Raw genomic sequence first — 17,128 nt, forward strand, 5'->3', positions numbered from 1 at the left:
GAGTGCTGTGATGGGATGTACAACATGTGAAAAATCCGGGATAAATCTGCGGTAGAAATTGGCAAAGCCAAGCATGCTTTGTACTCCTTTAACTGAACTTGGTGAGGCCAACTTAAGAATTGCGTCCAGCTTTCGTGAGTCCATTCGGACTCCTCTTGGGGTCAGGATAAACCCAAGGAATTCAACTTCTGTGGCATGAAAAACGCATTTTTCCAGTATTGCATATAGTTTGTGCAGGCGCAATTTCTCAAGGACTGCTCGGATATGCTTTACATGCTCAGATTCTGAAGAGGAGTATACTAGAATATCATCGATGTATACGACAACACAAACGTCAATGAGTTCACGAAGGACATCGTTCATGAAGTATTGGAAGGCTGCTGGTGCATTGCACAACCCGAAAGGCATCACCTGGTATTCGAATAACGAATACTTAGTGCGAAAAGCAGTCTTCCATTCATCGCCCTCTTTTACACGTACCAGATGGTATGCCCCCCGGAGATCTAGCTTAGTGTATATGCAAGTGTCCTTCACTTGGTCTAGTAATTCATGGATCAGAGGCAATGGGTATCGGTTCTTAACAGTTATCTGGTTCAATGCGCGGTAGTCTATGCACGTTCTGAGGTCACCTTCCTTTTTGGGCACGAAGAACAAAGCTGAAGATGCAGGGGACTTGGATGGGCGAATGAAGCCATTAGCAAGGTACTGGTCTAGGTATTGTCGTAGCTGAAGGTTCTCAGGTTCCGTAAGGGCGTAGATCCTGCTACGAGGGGGTTGTGCACCGGGGTATGAGATCGATTTGACAATCGTACTATCTGTGAGGTGGTAAGGTGTTTGCCTATTCTTTTTAGAAAACATCTTGGAATTCTTGGTATTCTGGAGGTAGTTGCACGACTTCTGTGGTTACTGGGCCCAGGCCTGCGTTCAGATTTTTCTTTGGGTAACAGGTTTGTGCACAATCCGGGAAGGTTATTCTCTTCTCTCACCAATCAATACAAGGATTATGTGTTTCCAACCAAGGAATCCTCAGTATTATTTGGAACTGTGGGGCTTTGATTAGATCAAACACAGTAGTCTCTCGATGCCCATCCTGACCCACTAGTGTCATCTCTGCAGTGGAATGAGTTACAGGCCCAGAGGCAATTTCAGTTCCATCGACTGTGGTGATGAGATCTGAGGTGGTTTTTCGGAAGAGAGGTAGATTCATCCTGGAAGCCAATTCGTAGTCCACATAGTTTCCTATGGCCCCGCTATCAATGTATGCCCTTACTGCATGCATACACGATGGCTGCCTTGGATCTACGAGGACCATTGGTATGAAGAAATGCGAGGTCTGAGTATCCTTCTTCAAGCTCGGCAAGCGGACCTCTACGCTTTTCGGGCGTGGTCGTTTCCCGAGTGGGACTCCATATGGGTTTTATCAGCAGCTCCTACAACCTTCTTCTTGGGTGGTTTTACAGGGCAATCCTGTAGAAAATGCCCAGAAGTTCCACAATATAGACACAATTGCATTTGCTGTCTCCTTTCTCTTTCCTTCTGGGTTAAGGGTCCTTTAACCCCTCCGATTTGCATGGGTTCTGAAGCATCTGCTCCTTTGGGGTTAGCGTGGGTCTTGACCAACACCCGGTTCTCAAACTTGGCTCGATCAGCCTTTCTGTTCTGAAGTCTGTGATCTAACTGGACCACTAAGTCTATATATTCAGCGCAGTCATGAGGTGGGTTCACGACTTGAGCCAAGACATCTTTGAGTTCTCCTCAAAGCCCACAATGAAATAACGTGATTCGTTTTACCTCAGGCCATCCAGTTTCCACTATCAACATATTAAAGGTCGCGATGTAGGATAGAAGGTCATGGTTACCTTGTCGTAGGGACAAAGGTTTGTTATCCAGGGCCTGTCCTTGGGAGTGCCAGGCAAATAATCTTTCCATGCTCATTTGAAAGCCCTGAAAATCCCGAAGAATTGGGTCATCCTGAGTAACTAGTCGAATTGACCAATTAGCTGCACTGCTGCTGAGATATGACAATACGAAGGCTACCTTGGCTTGATCATTTGGGAAGGCTCCGGGTCTACATAAAAAGTGCAAGCGGCATTGGTTCATAAACACGGCGAACCTTTTGGGATCTCCGGCAAAGCGTTCGGGCGGAGCTAATACTTCCTGGTAGGTTTATTTGCACAGGGTTACTCGATGACATAGGAGCTGGATTCCCCCCGGGGTCTGGTAGGGGTGCTTGTCCAGCCTGGCTTTGCAGTAGTTGCCTAGCAAGGTCATCAGTTTGCTCCTTTGACAAAATCGGTTCTCTCCTAAGAGTATTGGTTTCTTGACGGGCGGAATGCACTTCAGCCCTCAGTTTCCCTAGTAATTGGGCCAATTGGTCAGTTTCTGAGGTATCCATAACGCCTCGGTGGGAATTTGTGGGTAGGCTTTGCGTTCTGTTATGCTCACCTGGCTCCCACAGGGGCGTCGACCTGAACTGGACAGCTGCGGCCTTCACCAATGTGACGCGTAGTGCCAAGATGACGGACTGGAATGGCCCACCTAGCTTCGTTTGCTTGGCCCGTAGGAATATTCTTCTGCAAATGGAGAAGGGGAATTAACCACCCGTGGAGTTGAGCGTTAACCCTCCCCCACTCTGCTGTTCTCCCACTGATCACCTTTGATGTCCCCTCTTATAGTCCCCCCTGATGGTTTGGAAATATGAGCTCTCCATCCTGCATTGAGCGCAGGGGTGCGCTGACAACCTGTTACTTCACTGGCTCGAAGGAATTGGTGAGTTCCAGAACAATATTGACTCTGAGATTCCCAGCCAGACGCCGTAAGTAGTTCGTAAGAGTTCAAATGTTGACTTTCACTCTTGTCCGATTCCTTGCAGGTTGCAGCTTGACCCTAAGACCCGAAGAGTTCTTCGTGGCAACCGGTAATATTCAGGCAAGGATTTGAATTATCCAACACAGTTCGATAAAATAATGTCAATATGTAACCTGTTGCTTTCTCCCTTATTCATGCACTGAAAGAAAATATGAAGTCTCGGGGAATAATGCTTCTGGCGGTAAAATCAGGTAAGTCTATTGTTATGAGGAGGTTTCCCCTTGTTTGTCCTTTTGTTTCAGCTTGCTGTCCTTTTGTTTCCCCTTTGGGGCCGGGGTTCGGCGAGGATGCAGTGGAAGCTGCGCCGACCCGTGAAGAGGAATAGTACCCCCAGTGGTAAATCAGGTAAGTCTATGGGGGTAACTAATATTGCCTCTGTGCATTCCCTTGGCTCACCTTGCTGTTCTTGTCTTCCCTTTAGGTGCCGGAGTGAGGCGGGAGCATGCAGAAGGATGCAGTGGAATGTGAAGATGCTGCGAAGGCCGATGAGTTCAGCGCGGCGCTGCTGCAGGCAGCAACTTCTTTCTTCCAGCTCGAAGGCGCGATGGATCAGGAATTCAGGTAACGATCAAAGGTATTGCTCTTGTTCTAACCTTTTCTCCTTCTCTCCCCTTTTTCTAGGAGCTCCGGACTCGAGGCGGGCGTGGCAGAAGACTGGATGCAGACTTGCAGGCACGGTGAGCGTTACGCTGCTGGATGCAGAATAACGTGAAGCGTGTGCTGCTCTTCGGGCGTGGTTTAAATAGCCACCAAAGTAGTCCCAGTTAAGTATTCCTCCCCAGCTCCACCCAAGTAAAAAATAGTCCCTTAGGTAAAGTAGTCCCTTCCAGGCCTCCTTCGGCTTGGAGCTCTTGCAGCGTGGTCTGCATCAGGTAAGTTATAATCTATGAGCCTGGCACCTATGGCACCAGGACTGACTCTCCATATGAGCCTGGCGCCATAGGCGCCAGGACTGCACCCAAATAGCCCCTAGCAGAGGTTGTTGGGTTTACTTAGCATAACTTGTTGCCAGCTTCCGGGGTTGCTGGACTTGGTCTGGGTTCCCGGGGGTAGGCATCATGACAACAACTACTTAGAATCCAACCAATTGCTTGGATTGCGTCAGTCTGGCTTTCAACCTCAACATGGAACAGAAACCGCCCTTGTTGATCTCAAAAGTTAGATTGACGACATTAAAGATAAGGGTAAGGCCGCTATCTTACTCCTCCTAGACCTCTCAGCAGCCCTCGACTTGGTCGACCATAAAATACTCTGCAATCACCTCTCTTCCGCCGCCCACTTCTCCCCCTCTGCTGTCACGTGGATACAATCCTTCCTGGCCAACAGAACCATGAGGGTTATTTCCCTTGTGGCAGCAGCGGACCCCATACCCATCACTTGTGGTGTCCCACAAGGCTCATGTGTTTCCCCTACCCTATACAACATCTTTACAAAGCCTCTCTTTGATAAACTGGAACGTCTGGGTGTCACCTACACAAACTATGCTGATGACACCCAGATACTCCTTACCATATCCGGCAACTACAACAATGATGTCACCAGGATCAATGAAATCTTCTCTGTCATTCAGGCCACACACGGCCTCTGCCTGAATGACGAGAAGACTGAACTACTCATTGTTGGTTCACCAAACAACCTACAAAAATTGAGCCCCAACTATTCCAAAATCATCATCGATGGCAATACCATCCCTGTCGCCAAAAATGTGAAAACACTTGGCTTCTATCTTGATGCCAATATCAACCTCATTATGCAAGTCAACTCGACTGCCTCAACCACCGCTTACACAGGAAAACTAATTCAAGCCTGCAGACCATTTCTTTCTATGAACAGTTGCCTTACACTAGCTAGAGCTCTCATGCAATCAAAGCTAGACTACTGTAACAGCCTCTACCTAGGCGCCAACCAAGCTATAATTAATAAACTCCAAGTCATTCAAAATAATGTGCTACGTGCAGCACTAAACATTCCTAGGCGAGAGCATATCTCTGACACCAGAATCGCATGCAAATGGCTTACCATTCAACAAAAAATCGACCTTAAAACTCTTTGCCTCACCTATAAAGCCCTCAGCCACCTAGCCCCCCCCCCACCTCTCCAACAAATTCACCTGGAAGCAGTCCATTAGAACTACCAGATCCTCCAATACCTTATGTCTCATGGTGCCCAGATTTATTTCCCAAAGAGCTGGAGGCTCGGGTTTCACTGTCCTCGCCTCCCAAGGCTGGAACTCCCTGCCACCTAACATCAAGTCGGCCAAATCCTTCCAGTCATTCAGGAAACTTGCCATTGGGTGGCTACTGTCAAAAAGTCAACCAATATGCTAGACACAGTTACATTCTGTGCATACTGTACATGCCTCACCTATGGCACTACCAGACGTCTTTTGTGCCACTGTCTGTACTTTCTGTATATAACCCTTGCTAAAAAGTATCATTGTTAATTTACCATGTATTGTGCTTTGTAACTTGTACCAGCGCCCATTTACTCCTGGGTCAGGAGCGCTATATAAATAAAATAAACAAACATACAAACAAACAAACAAACAGCATGATCTTCCAATCCTTTCTGGCACTAAGGCTACTCTGGGTCCCATGGTAGTCGTTCTGGAGGTTAGGAGCAAGAAGGGAGCAGACGCTGCTCCTTCGGCTTCAGGTCAAATCTTTAGTGTCTCCAGCAAAGTTGCATTCTCCCAGCCTAGGCTACCCATATGCAGGTAGGCACTCTTGACCTAAAAATGCATGATTTTGCAGAGTTCTTCAAGGGGTGGCAGCTTACGCTTGACCACCCATATGTCACTTCTGAGAAAACATCTGGATGCTACGCAATAGACGCAGATCTGCTGGTCAATGGAGACCGTTTTAGAGGTTTGATGGCCAGGACCACTGAGCCGGAGTATGTCCATGTGACTGTGCTCTATTGGAGCCTACGGCCTGATTTTAAAGACACCATCAGTCAAGTGGTCTTCGATCCTGATGAAATAACTAACCGTATGTCTCCCACCATCCAGCAAGTTGGCACTGGGGCACCAGGAGAGGTGATTGCACACGTTTCAAATGCTGCTGACATCCCTATAAGATGGATAAGAACTACATGGCACCCCTGGGGTTAACCCATGCAGCTGTTCAGCATTAAGCTGCCTTGGTACTAGAAGAAATGGAGTGATATTGCTGTCTAAACCCATTTAGGGAATTAGGGCATTTGGTTGTTCCTTGCAACAAGCATAGCAGTCTGGGATCTACTGAGCCCAAGAAATGACTCCATCCTTCCATTCCATCCCTCTTGAAAATAATGAACCTACCTACCTTGCCCTATGCTTAGCTCCCTGCTAATCAGAATGAGATCAGGTATAGACTCTCATCAATTTATAGGGAATTGCACTGACCCAGGCTTCAGTCAAAGCCACAAGATACTCTTTAAAAACCAGGTGGAGTCTATTGTTTTGGTAGATTGTGCACGTGTGGCCACATCACTATAAAGCAGCCCACTTATACTGTTATTAAAAAAAAGACAATGACCCTGATTCACGGAATTATTTGCACGTAAAACGCAGATTTGCGTGCCTTTCTGCCCGAAAATCCCTGTTTCAGGTAAGGGGATTTTCGGGCAGAATGGCGCGCAAATCTGCGTTTTACGCGTACATAATTCCATGAATCAGACAAAATGTGATTCTTAGCCCAATACATCGATAACAACCTGGCCGGGGGCGGGGGGGGGTGCTCTGACATAACGTCCCGAGTGGGAGCCTCAGTCTTTTTATATGCAAGATAGACGAGGATGAACTTAGATCTTGCATCAACTACAATCAGCTGATGCTATCACCCGAAAGAAAAGAATAAGCTTTCCCTTTGCCACTGGCCAGAGGGTTCATTAATCAAGCCAGGCATCCCTGTATATGCACTACACTAGAGCTTAAGAGGACCAATAACTAGTCATCATGTATTCAGGGGAAGAATGGAAGACAGCCTTATGCACTCGGATCAGGCACTCTGGGTTGTGCTACCCCCTCAGCAGCTTTCCAGCATAGTAAACAAGGTTTTCTGTGATATAGTATTTTCTTTGTTATCATGCAACACTTGGGTGATATTCTTATAATTTCAACATCCCAACGGGAACAGGTGGGGTATGTCAGATTCTGAAAAAACAAACTCTACCCTTCACCCTCCAAATGATGCTTCCACAGAGACAGGGTAGAGTTCCTGGGACAGCGACTTAATCCCAGTAGTGTGATGTGTGATATGATGGGTCATTTATAACGCGCCTGTACACATGTGTGTACACAAGTGGAGTTGGAGCCCCATGAACCCCATGAAACCCAGGCTGTTGTAAACTGGCCTATCCACACAGGGCTCCTTCAAAAAAGGGGCGACATACACCGGGAACACAGCAGTAGCCTTCCAAATGTTAGTTAATAAACAGTCTTGGGAGGATAGCTCAGCGGCAACGTGCTCGCCTTGAATGCAAGACGACACGGAGCAACACAGGTTCGAATCCCTGGGTCCATGTTTAGAAACCTCTGGGTATTAACCGCATTATAAATGACCTATAATATCATATCTGTTATTAGGGCCAAGATGCCCATTTGGGGGTGAACGTGGGCTTTACAAATACACCTGTTATGTAAGGGGAGAGATCCTATGCTTGGCTGACCCTGATTATTCAGATCCTGCAGAAACAGACACATTGGGTCAGAGTCTCAAAGGCTTTCACTGGATCTAATCAGGGATGCATTGGGCATTGCTGCGTAACTGGCCCTACATTACAGCTCACCCACAAAGGATAAAACAGGAGCAACGCTTGAGAATGCATTTAGTACCTCTGAGATGCTCACACGCAAATGCAATTCTTAGAGATTTGGCCCAGGCATCTCAGAGACGCTCCGGGAAACTCCAGATCTGCTCCAGTTTTATGCTTTGTGAATTAGATATAAGTCAGCAGGTGCAAATCTGAGGCGCTCGTGGTCATCTCTGATTCTCTCCAGTTCAGATATTGTAGATGTGAGCCCTGTGAATCTAGCCCAAAGCGCTCTACTACTCAAAAAAGGATCCTAGCCCCCAAATACCGCATCTGCTGCCATATCATTCATTGACGCTTAACACACCTCAGAGGACCTGCAGAATTTCTTTAGAAGAACTGTTAATGATGGAGAAAGCTCTCATAGTCTCCAGCCGTTACCTCGAAGGTGCTGAAGACGGCTTTCAAGTCACTCACTGTAACGATTGCTGGAAAAGCTCCAGCATTCGCCTCCACAATATGCAAGAAACAACATTATTGGACCCCCTGGAGGCAGTGTTGGTCCACGAGTCTCGCCCTTCCACCTTCTGCCCCCTCGCAGGCGTCATCCATAGTGACGCTCCATTGGCCTTGGTCTTTAGACCCAATATTACTTTGCGCACTACAACGTGCAGGACAACCAGCCCTTGGGTTGGCTGACAGCGTGTGGGCCTTCACCCCATACCCCAAGCTGCTCTCTTCATTTAATCCGATGCATGCTCCCCTCACCCCACAGACCCATCTGCTTTTCGCATCACCCTGCGCACTGAAGCACTTTTATTCTTTGCATGTTGCATGGTACAAAGCTCCAAATAAATAAATAAATACATACAATCATGGATTGCAGAAATCTGGGATTCCTAAAACCCCCTGAGACCGCATATCAGCATCAGACCTGTTGGATACATTTCTTCTCTCTGTTTGACTTCATCATGGTTTTTCAACAAGGTCCCTAAAACACCTGGAATCAGACCCATTGGCCACTGTATCCACTATTCTCACCTGGAGAAGGCTGCTCAGACAATCCGATGGCTTATTACCTTTTCCCTATGGTGGCAGCTGTGTTGTTTCTTTTTTCCCCCTGGGGTACGAATGGCTCACCCCCTGCTGTGGGGACAGCCATGGCCGCTAACGCCCCACAACACTCACTGAGGCACTCGCTTCGCTCAGGCCTACCTTGGCTTGGTCTGGCAGGCTGTTACTGGTCATGGCCACCCCCTACGCCGGGGGTGAAAGTTATATTCTGGCATTGAGCGTCACACACATGGTCTGTATTAAGTCCACGGATCCTGGCCTATTGACCGAGGTCCACGGACCCCGATATAAAACGTCACATGCTCCCCCATATTCCACATGTTTTACCCATTCACTTGACCAACTCTGAATCACAGCAAAACCTACAGTACAGCTGGTGTCATTTGCCCACCTGCTTTTTTTAAATGCAAAGGCAACAAAATGTTCACCAAATCCATGGACTTCATAACAAAATGCAGCATTTATTGGTTTTAAAAATAGCCAGATTACACCATTCTAACGGACACTCTGCCCTTCCCATGGCTTGGAATATGCCCCAGAGGGCTCTTAAATTCACATTAGCTAAATTCTTTCAGAGCAGAGTCTACAGACACCCATACATGGCTGATTGTCCAAGATGGCCGCCAATCTAGAAATGTTCTGATCAATTACACCCAATGATCTTTTTCCTTAATTAGTCAAATGCTGGATTACTATCTGCAAATTTGTCATGTGACAAATATGAATACATGCCCGCAGTAGTGCATGGGGGTCAGAGGATTGGTTTGCGGACCCAACGTTTTTCTAAAACATTTCGGCTCATTTGTATAAACTTCCTCAGATCTTTTACAATAACAGCTTGATATATTGCACCAAAATCTCGAGAAGATTGCAAGTAGATTGCGAGTAGGTCCAGACACCAGCTTCTGCACACGTTTTGGACACCTCTACCCAGGAGTTTTTGATGTATATGACATTTTAATGGGAAATCACATCATCTTCACCCCTTCAATGGATCTTCACAAAACTTTACCAAATAATTAAGAGTTGGATATATATTTTTTGGGGAAACTGTCATGGAGTTTCATAACATGGCACAAAAGCTATTAGCGCCTGAAATGTGCCTTGCCTATGATGGGTACACCTTAACCATAATCACAGTTACTTTATTTGTTGTCTATCTAGACAATGGGCCTCATTACGGGTCCGGCGGTAACCCTGCCGCTGTTACCGGCGGTTTGCCGCCAGACCCATAAAAAAATACCGGTGCCTGACTTCTCGGTGCCACTGGGCTATTCCAAGTCCAGCAGCCAGGAAGTCAGGTGCCGGTAATTTCGTTAGTCCCCATTCCCATAGAGTCCAATAGGACTCTATGGGAATGGGGACACAGGAGCACCGGCACCGTTGCTAACAGTGTTGGTGCTCCTGTGAAAACTGTGCGGGTGGGTGCCGTCGAGCCCAGCGGCCTGGCTGGATGGCAACCGCCTGCAGAGTTGTAGTGTGCCGGTGCGGAAACAATAGTGCTGGTTATCTTACCAGCACCATTCTTTCCAGACAGGCACACTTAGAATGTGGCCCAATGGGCTTCATTAAGGATTTGGTGGTAACCCTGCCGGTGCTACCGGCGAGTTGCTGCTGGACCCATAAAAAATGACCACTACCTGACTTACCAGTGCCACCGGGCTATCCAAGTCTGTTGGCTGGGAAGGCAGGAGCCAGTAATTTTGTTAGTCCGCATTCCCATAGAGTCCCACAGGACTCTGTCCCCATTCCCACATGACTCAATGGGAATGGGAACACATTGCTAACAGTGCCGGTGCTCCCGTGAAAATTCTGCGGGTGGGACGACACGTGCCTGCAGGGTTGTAGTGTGTCAGTCAGAGACAACGGTGCTGGTAAGCTTACCGGCACCATCATTTCCAAACCGACACACTTAGAACGAGGCCCAATGTCCTCAAACTAGATCATCAAAGTCTGGTATCATTGGTCAAGACTTTCATCACTTGCAATTGATAAAAAATGCACCAGTTCTCAATATATGTTGGTAAATGTTTAAGTCATCAGCTAAGGGCTGTTGAATAAGCATTAGTTCACATTGTGGAAGGGGTCGCCCATGCAGACAAAGCTAAGGTTTATAGGCATGTTTATGATCTGGGTAACACGACCATGGGTCTTCACTTCCAGGGACCTCCATATGCACATAGCCTTGAGGAGGGATGGTTTTAGAAATCACCCCAGCATCAGGGGGCTACATTGCCGGAAACAGCCGCCTAGGCAGGGGTGGGGGCTGTATGAAAGATAGTGATAGCTATTCACACAGAGGGAATCACCCGGGGTGCAAATAGTTTCATTTTTATTTACGAGATATGTGCTATTCACATATTGCGTGAGCCCAATCTCCCATAAAAAAAACAAAAAAAACAAGATGGCTACCACCAAGGGATTTATGATTTAATTTTGAGTTCGGGGGTTTCTCAGCGGTAATCCCACAGACATACTGAGATACCGCCAGTCTGAATTACTGTTAGCGCCACTTGGTTCAGTGGTGCTACCACCGGATTACAAGTGGTGGTGATGGTGGCATTCCCCATTTGTTTACAGTGCATTGGACTGCATGGATTATTTTGGTGGTATTACTGCTGCAGTAATTCGACCGAAATTGGGCAGAAAGTTGGCGGATTTACCTCCAACTCTAAACTGGATGTTAATCCTCTGAGTTTCCAACCAACACATAGTTGTGCAGTGTGATAATGGGGCGGTAAAGAGTAATACCACTGCATTTAACCCGCGTGCACCAACCTGTAATGAGTCTATTAGTCGCTTTTCTTGTCGCTTTTCTTTTGCCAAGGTGGCCACGAGAGAGGGGAGCCCCAGGACCGGAGCACAACGCTCCAGTCCAGCAGGTAAGTGAGGCGTGAGTATAGGAATGAGTAAAGGGTGTGGATGTCTTTGGTGATGTGGGAGCGTGGGGTTGTGGGGAGGCACTATGGAGAGGATCTCTGTTGCCTCCGCACAATCAAGATGGCACCACAAGGGCAAGGGTCTTGGGTGGCTGTAAAAAAATGGGTGTGTAATCGCTTGCTTTTAAAGCCAACTGATTGGCTGAGCGCTCATCCCTGAGTGCGAATGGTAGATACGTCGACAGTAAATGAGCATGCAGGCACATCTGGGCATCGTGAACTTAAGCAGTGTGGCATTAGCTCATGTACATCACTTTGATCATAAAAGCCATTTACTCTATGTACAAACAATGGACCTAGTGATATTTTCGAAAATACTGATTATTTTTCTTTCACCCAATTTTACTGCATATACATGCAGGAGGAGACCACTCGCAACCAGCCCATACCGCTCCACATGTTTTGATTAACTTTACCCTCCCCATATATATATATGCAGTGAAATGTGTCATCCGAATTTCGGTGTTTTGTGATTCGCCATTTTCTGCTGCAAAATTATGGCGTTATACCCAAAAATCATATCTACTTATTTTCTTAGACTTGGAAGGGTTTTTTCCGTGTAAACTCTGTCAGAACTGCGTCTCTGGTGGCATGGCTCCTTCTGAGCCTGTGTTTTGAGTGGCTGCTCACCCAGTGTGGCAGCCATTTTGTTGGTGATTGTAATATTTGGGCTTGACATGAGCACCTAGGAATCCACTTCAATGGATGTATCACGAATTCGAAGCTAAAACGTAGAATTCGAAGCTAAAACGTATCAAAGGTGGTCTCCAATTATTTAAGTTTCAAGTACTTCAAGAGCGAAAATGTCCAAAACATACCAGGAAAATATGTCTCTGGTATTGGTGGAGATAGTAATTATTAAGGCAGATCACAATGGAGTCTGAAATGATAAATGGAGGCTCGCACCGCGGAAGAGTGCAGAGATCACAGATACCAGCTCCATATTCTTACTAATTACTCGCGGAGAAAAGAACGCAGGCCGCGGTGTTGGAGTGTTTGATAAAATGACTGGAAAATGATTTCCAACAGGATCAAGGTTTAATCTCTTAAAATTAAATTGCTCGTGAATTCCTCGGGTGAGGTACACGGGAACCATTCATCTCCATTAACCTTGGATACTGAGCGGACTTTTATGCAAATGAATAATAACCTAGCGTGTCAGGGGAAGAGATACACATGCAATTGTGGCTGAGATGCTTTTAAAGGAACAACTGAAATGATCGGTTCAATAACATATTGTTCATAGCAGATACTTCTGTCAGTATTCGTTTTGTTATCATTTGCTAAATTAATATTTGTTCAGGACTCATATCTAGTCAATTTCCTGCACACATGTATTAGTACAAGGAAAGAAAATCGTCTACAGTTTGAATCAATGGTCTATGCTTATAATGGTCACATGTGAACATAGTTGACTCTCATATTGAACAATGAAGGGTTAATGGTGAATTGCATCGATGCACCACAAAGGTTAGTTAGTAGGACAGTTACTGGCTTAAATGCTAGAGGCTGAGGTCTGCAATCTGAATTCTGACAGGATGGGCTCAGTATTTCATTCTTCCAATGAGTTGGCTAATAAAGGTGACTGATTTCACCCTCCTAAGCAATGGTGAAATGTTAGAGCAAATCCTATATATATATATATATATATATATATATATATATATATATATATATATATATATAATTATCTTAGGATGTGTGTGCGTGTTGGGGACTGTGTATGTGCATACAGACTTCCCTACCCTGAGTCCCAGTTATGTATTGCAAAATGATTCCAAAATACTGCAAGGCAGTCCTCAGTCCCTAATAGATTGACGTATGATGCGGAAATGTTATCCTCAGATACAACTCCTGGTGCTGTCTGGAGCAGTACATGTAGTCATGGACGTCATTTCATCAAAATGCCAGGGGTAGCGGAAGTGACATCACACGACCCTTGACCTCTGATTACATCACAGGAAGTGATGTCATTTGACCCCACCCCGAAGTGACATCACTGGAAGCGGTGAAGAATGGATCACAACATGAATCATTAATATCAGCACGTATAGGCCCATATTATCACTGTGAATGCAAACGATAATGATGTGTTATTATGTAGCACTTACGCTTAAGCACTTCATATAGAACAAATATACATACAATATCGGCCAACCTGTGTTGGTGCAAATTCATCAACGTCAGCAGGATGAAAAGCTGAGTTGACCTTTCCAGAAGTCGGACCTACAACTTGCAGATCACACACACATTGCAGCAGCGAGTGCTCAACCGAATGAGCTATTTTACCAGTTATAGCTATCAGAAAACCAGCCCCTCCAGAAACAAAGAGCCACATGCTGCTGGCCACAGCCCAGGAGCCTCAATTTCATTTGAAAAAAAAAGTAACTTTATTAAAGAAAATGTTTTGGGGTAGCAAGGGAGCCCACAGGGTTAGCAACCCCATAAACTATATGAGTTTATGATTATAAACTGTTTTTTGTTAGGGAATGTGTTGTGAAAAACGAAATGAACAGTAATTGTGTATTATGTATTTTGTGATTCAAGCACTTTTATCACAGACATATTTTATAAGGAAATCTCTGGTTATTCGTATGTTACCTAAATATTATTTTTTGTCTCCAAAGAAACCTGGAACTCTGAATGGTGCTATTTACCCTTTGCACTTTCTGTACCAGACTGTCCACCTTGGAGTGATTACAGAACACAATGTATATGGTTTTCATCATGTGATTTCCTATATGCTGGAAGTGATCATAGGGATTAAACACTGTAACATTAAATATCCAGTTCACAGTTTACAATGCTAGTGCAATTAAACCATTGGGCCTCATTCCAGGTTTGGTGGTATCCTGCCAGTAAATCCGCTGGGATGCTACCAAACGGAATTACCGTTACCGGCACTTGGTCTTCCGACATTGCCAGCAGATTGCAAGCAGCGGTAAGCTGGGGTGTTGCTAGGCCTGGAAAAGATCTGGGGCTATGCTAACGTCGGGACTGTTGGTACTCAGGGCTAGCTATCTTTTTGGTTTTAGCCCCTGAGCTTCTATCCGGGGCTACAACCAAAAGACCCGGGCCTATAGCCCCCTCTGCCCCCCCTAGCAACGCCTCTGCAGGTAAGGGTAGGTACTCCCCATTCCATGGAGTTACCACTATTACCGGCACTGGTAACGACAGTGCCAGTAATATCGGCAATATTTGCTGGTGAGGTGGTGGTATTACCTCCAGCTCTTGGGTATTCACAGTCCTGTAACTATGGGCCCCGGGGGCATTAACATATGCAGTAATGGCCCGCCGGCTCGGGGCTTATTGCCTGCATAATACGACCACACAATACGAAGGAAGTGATACTTTTTGCTGGAGAAGTAGAGAGCACGATTATTTGCAGAAAGAGTAAAGGAGATGGAGATGGGTTCAGGAGGTGAGAGAATTGAGAGATTTTTAGTGCCTAGGTTGGGAGGATTGAGACAAATGAGAGAGAGTTCGGAGTTACATTTGGCAGCTTTGAGAGTACAGGAACAGTTTTATATATAAGACACTGCCCATTCAGCACACGTTTGGCACTAAAACGTGTGTAACACAAATGCGTATTGGTCACCTTGACCGGATGATTTAAAACGTTGAGAATTGGAGCGCGCCTTTTTTGTCGAAGGATGCCACCAGGCTCTGCATGTGCGTACAAATCAGGCAGGATTCGGCCGCAGCGCCTTGACAGCCACTGTAAAAGCGCTCTTGCCACGCCAGACCAGAGCTCCCTGGTGATAGGGCAGCAGGCTAGAGTTATGGACGGCAGCGTTCAGTGTTTGCTCGCGATAAACGCGCCGCAATCCTCGATAGTGGTGAGATCAGGCATAGATCCGACTCTGTCTTGATGGGGCGCTCTGAGCCCACTTCAGGCGAAACGCTTGGAACAGATCGTGCGCCCGGAAAGGATTTACGTAGGGCAGAAGGAGCGCGGCTGGAGGTCATAAAATGGCTTCCAGTGCTCAGGTGGCTCTGCCGTCTACCACTTGCACCACGGGTCATTTTAGCCATTTCTTGAATAAAGAGATACAATTCTCAGCTGTGCTAGTCCACTTGCCATTTCCTGTTCTTGATTTAAGAAAAAGTCTTTATGGCGACAAGGCTCTGGGCCTCCTACTGGAAGGGGTGGTGGTGCCGCGTGTGGGGAATCAAGAAAAGTACCTGAAGATATCCGCAAAAATGAGCATCTGGCATACTTTCGCAAACATCTAAAAACGTTACCCTTTTTACTATCTAATAATGATGTTCAACAATCGTTCACATCGCTCCAAAGCGCTTCGATGCCTCGTTTAGATCGTTACACGCTATATAAACTAGAATGCAAACAGACTGTCAATGATACGCTAGCCTACTTAAAGAAGAAGCAAGTCAACCACACCAGAAAACCTGGTCCGTTGGATTTCGAGCAAATAACCACCAGTGGGGAAATCCAGCCAGTGGTAAAGCAGCACCACCAGCAAGCGCCATCACTCAACAAATCCGCGGATAAATATGCAGTTAATCCCCATTAATAATCAGACAACTCATGAGTTCCATACCAGACTCATGAGTTGCATATCGGACTCATGAGTTCCATACCATGATCATTAATTCCATACCGGACTCATGAGTTCCATACCATACTCATGAATTCCATACCAGACCCATGATTTCCATACCAGACTTATAAATTCCATACCATACTCATAAGTTCCATACCGGACTCATGGGTTTCCTACCGGACTCATGAGTTACATACCATGCTCATGAATTGGATAACATACTCATGAGTGCCATACCAGACTCATGAGTTCATACTGGACTCATGAGTTCCTTACCATACTCATGAGTTCCATACCGGACTCATGAGTTGCATACCGGACTAATGAGTTCCATACCATGCTCATGAATTCCATACCAGACTCATGAGTTCCATACCGGACTTATAAATTCCATACCATACTCATAAGTTCCATACCGGACTCATGGGTTCTATACCAGACTCATGAGTTACATACCATGCTCATGAATTGTATAACATACTCAAGAGTGCCATACCAGACTCATGAGTTCATACTGGACTCATGAGTTCCATACCATGCTCATGAATTCCATACCAGACTCATGAGTTCCATACCGGACTTATACATTCCATACCATACTCATAAGTTCCATACCGGACTCATGGGTTCTATACCGGACTCATGAGTTACATACCATGCTCATGAATTGTATAACATACTCAAGAGTGCCATACCAGACTCATGAGTTCATACTGGACTCATGAGTTCCATACCATGCTCATGAATTCCATACCAGACTCATGAGTTCCATACCGGACTTATACATTCCATACCATGCTCATAAGTTCCATACCGGACTCATGGGTTCTATACCAGACCCATGAGTTACATACCATGCTCATGAATTGCATAACATACTCATGAGTGCCATACCAGACTCATGAGTTCATACTGGACTCATGAGCTCCTTACCATACTCATGAGTTC

At 45.9% G+C, this 17,128-nt stretch overlaps 1 protein-coding gene across 1 annotated transcript in view; it reads right to left on the reverse strand.

Annotated features, from left to right (window-relative positions):
- EPHA10 (EPH receptor A10) overlaps positions 1 to 17,128 on the reverse strand; it is a 1,411,836-nt gene that overhangs the window by 815,050 nt on the left and 579,658 nt on the right. The gene's annotated exons all lie outside the window — the stretch shown is intronic.

The sequence above is a fragment of the Ambystoma mexicanum genome, chromosome 11, assembly GCF_040938575.1.
Source record: "Ambystoma mexicanum isolate Mex_15411 chromosome 11, UKY_AmexF1_1, whole genome shotgun sequence".
NCBI classification, from domain to species: domain Eukaryota; kingdom Metazoa; phylum Chordata; class Amphibia; order Caudata; family Ambystomatidae; genus Ambystoma; species Ambystoma mexicanum.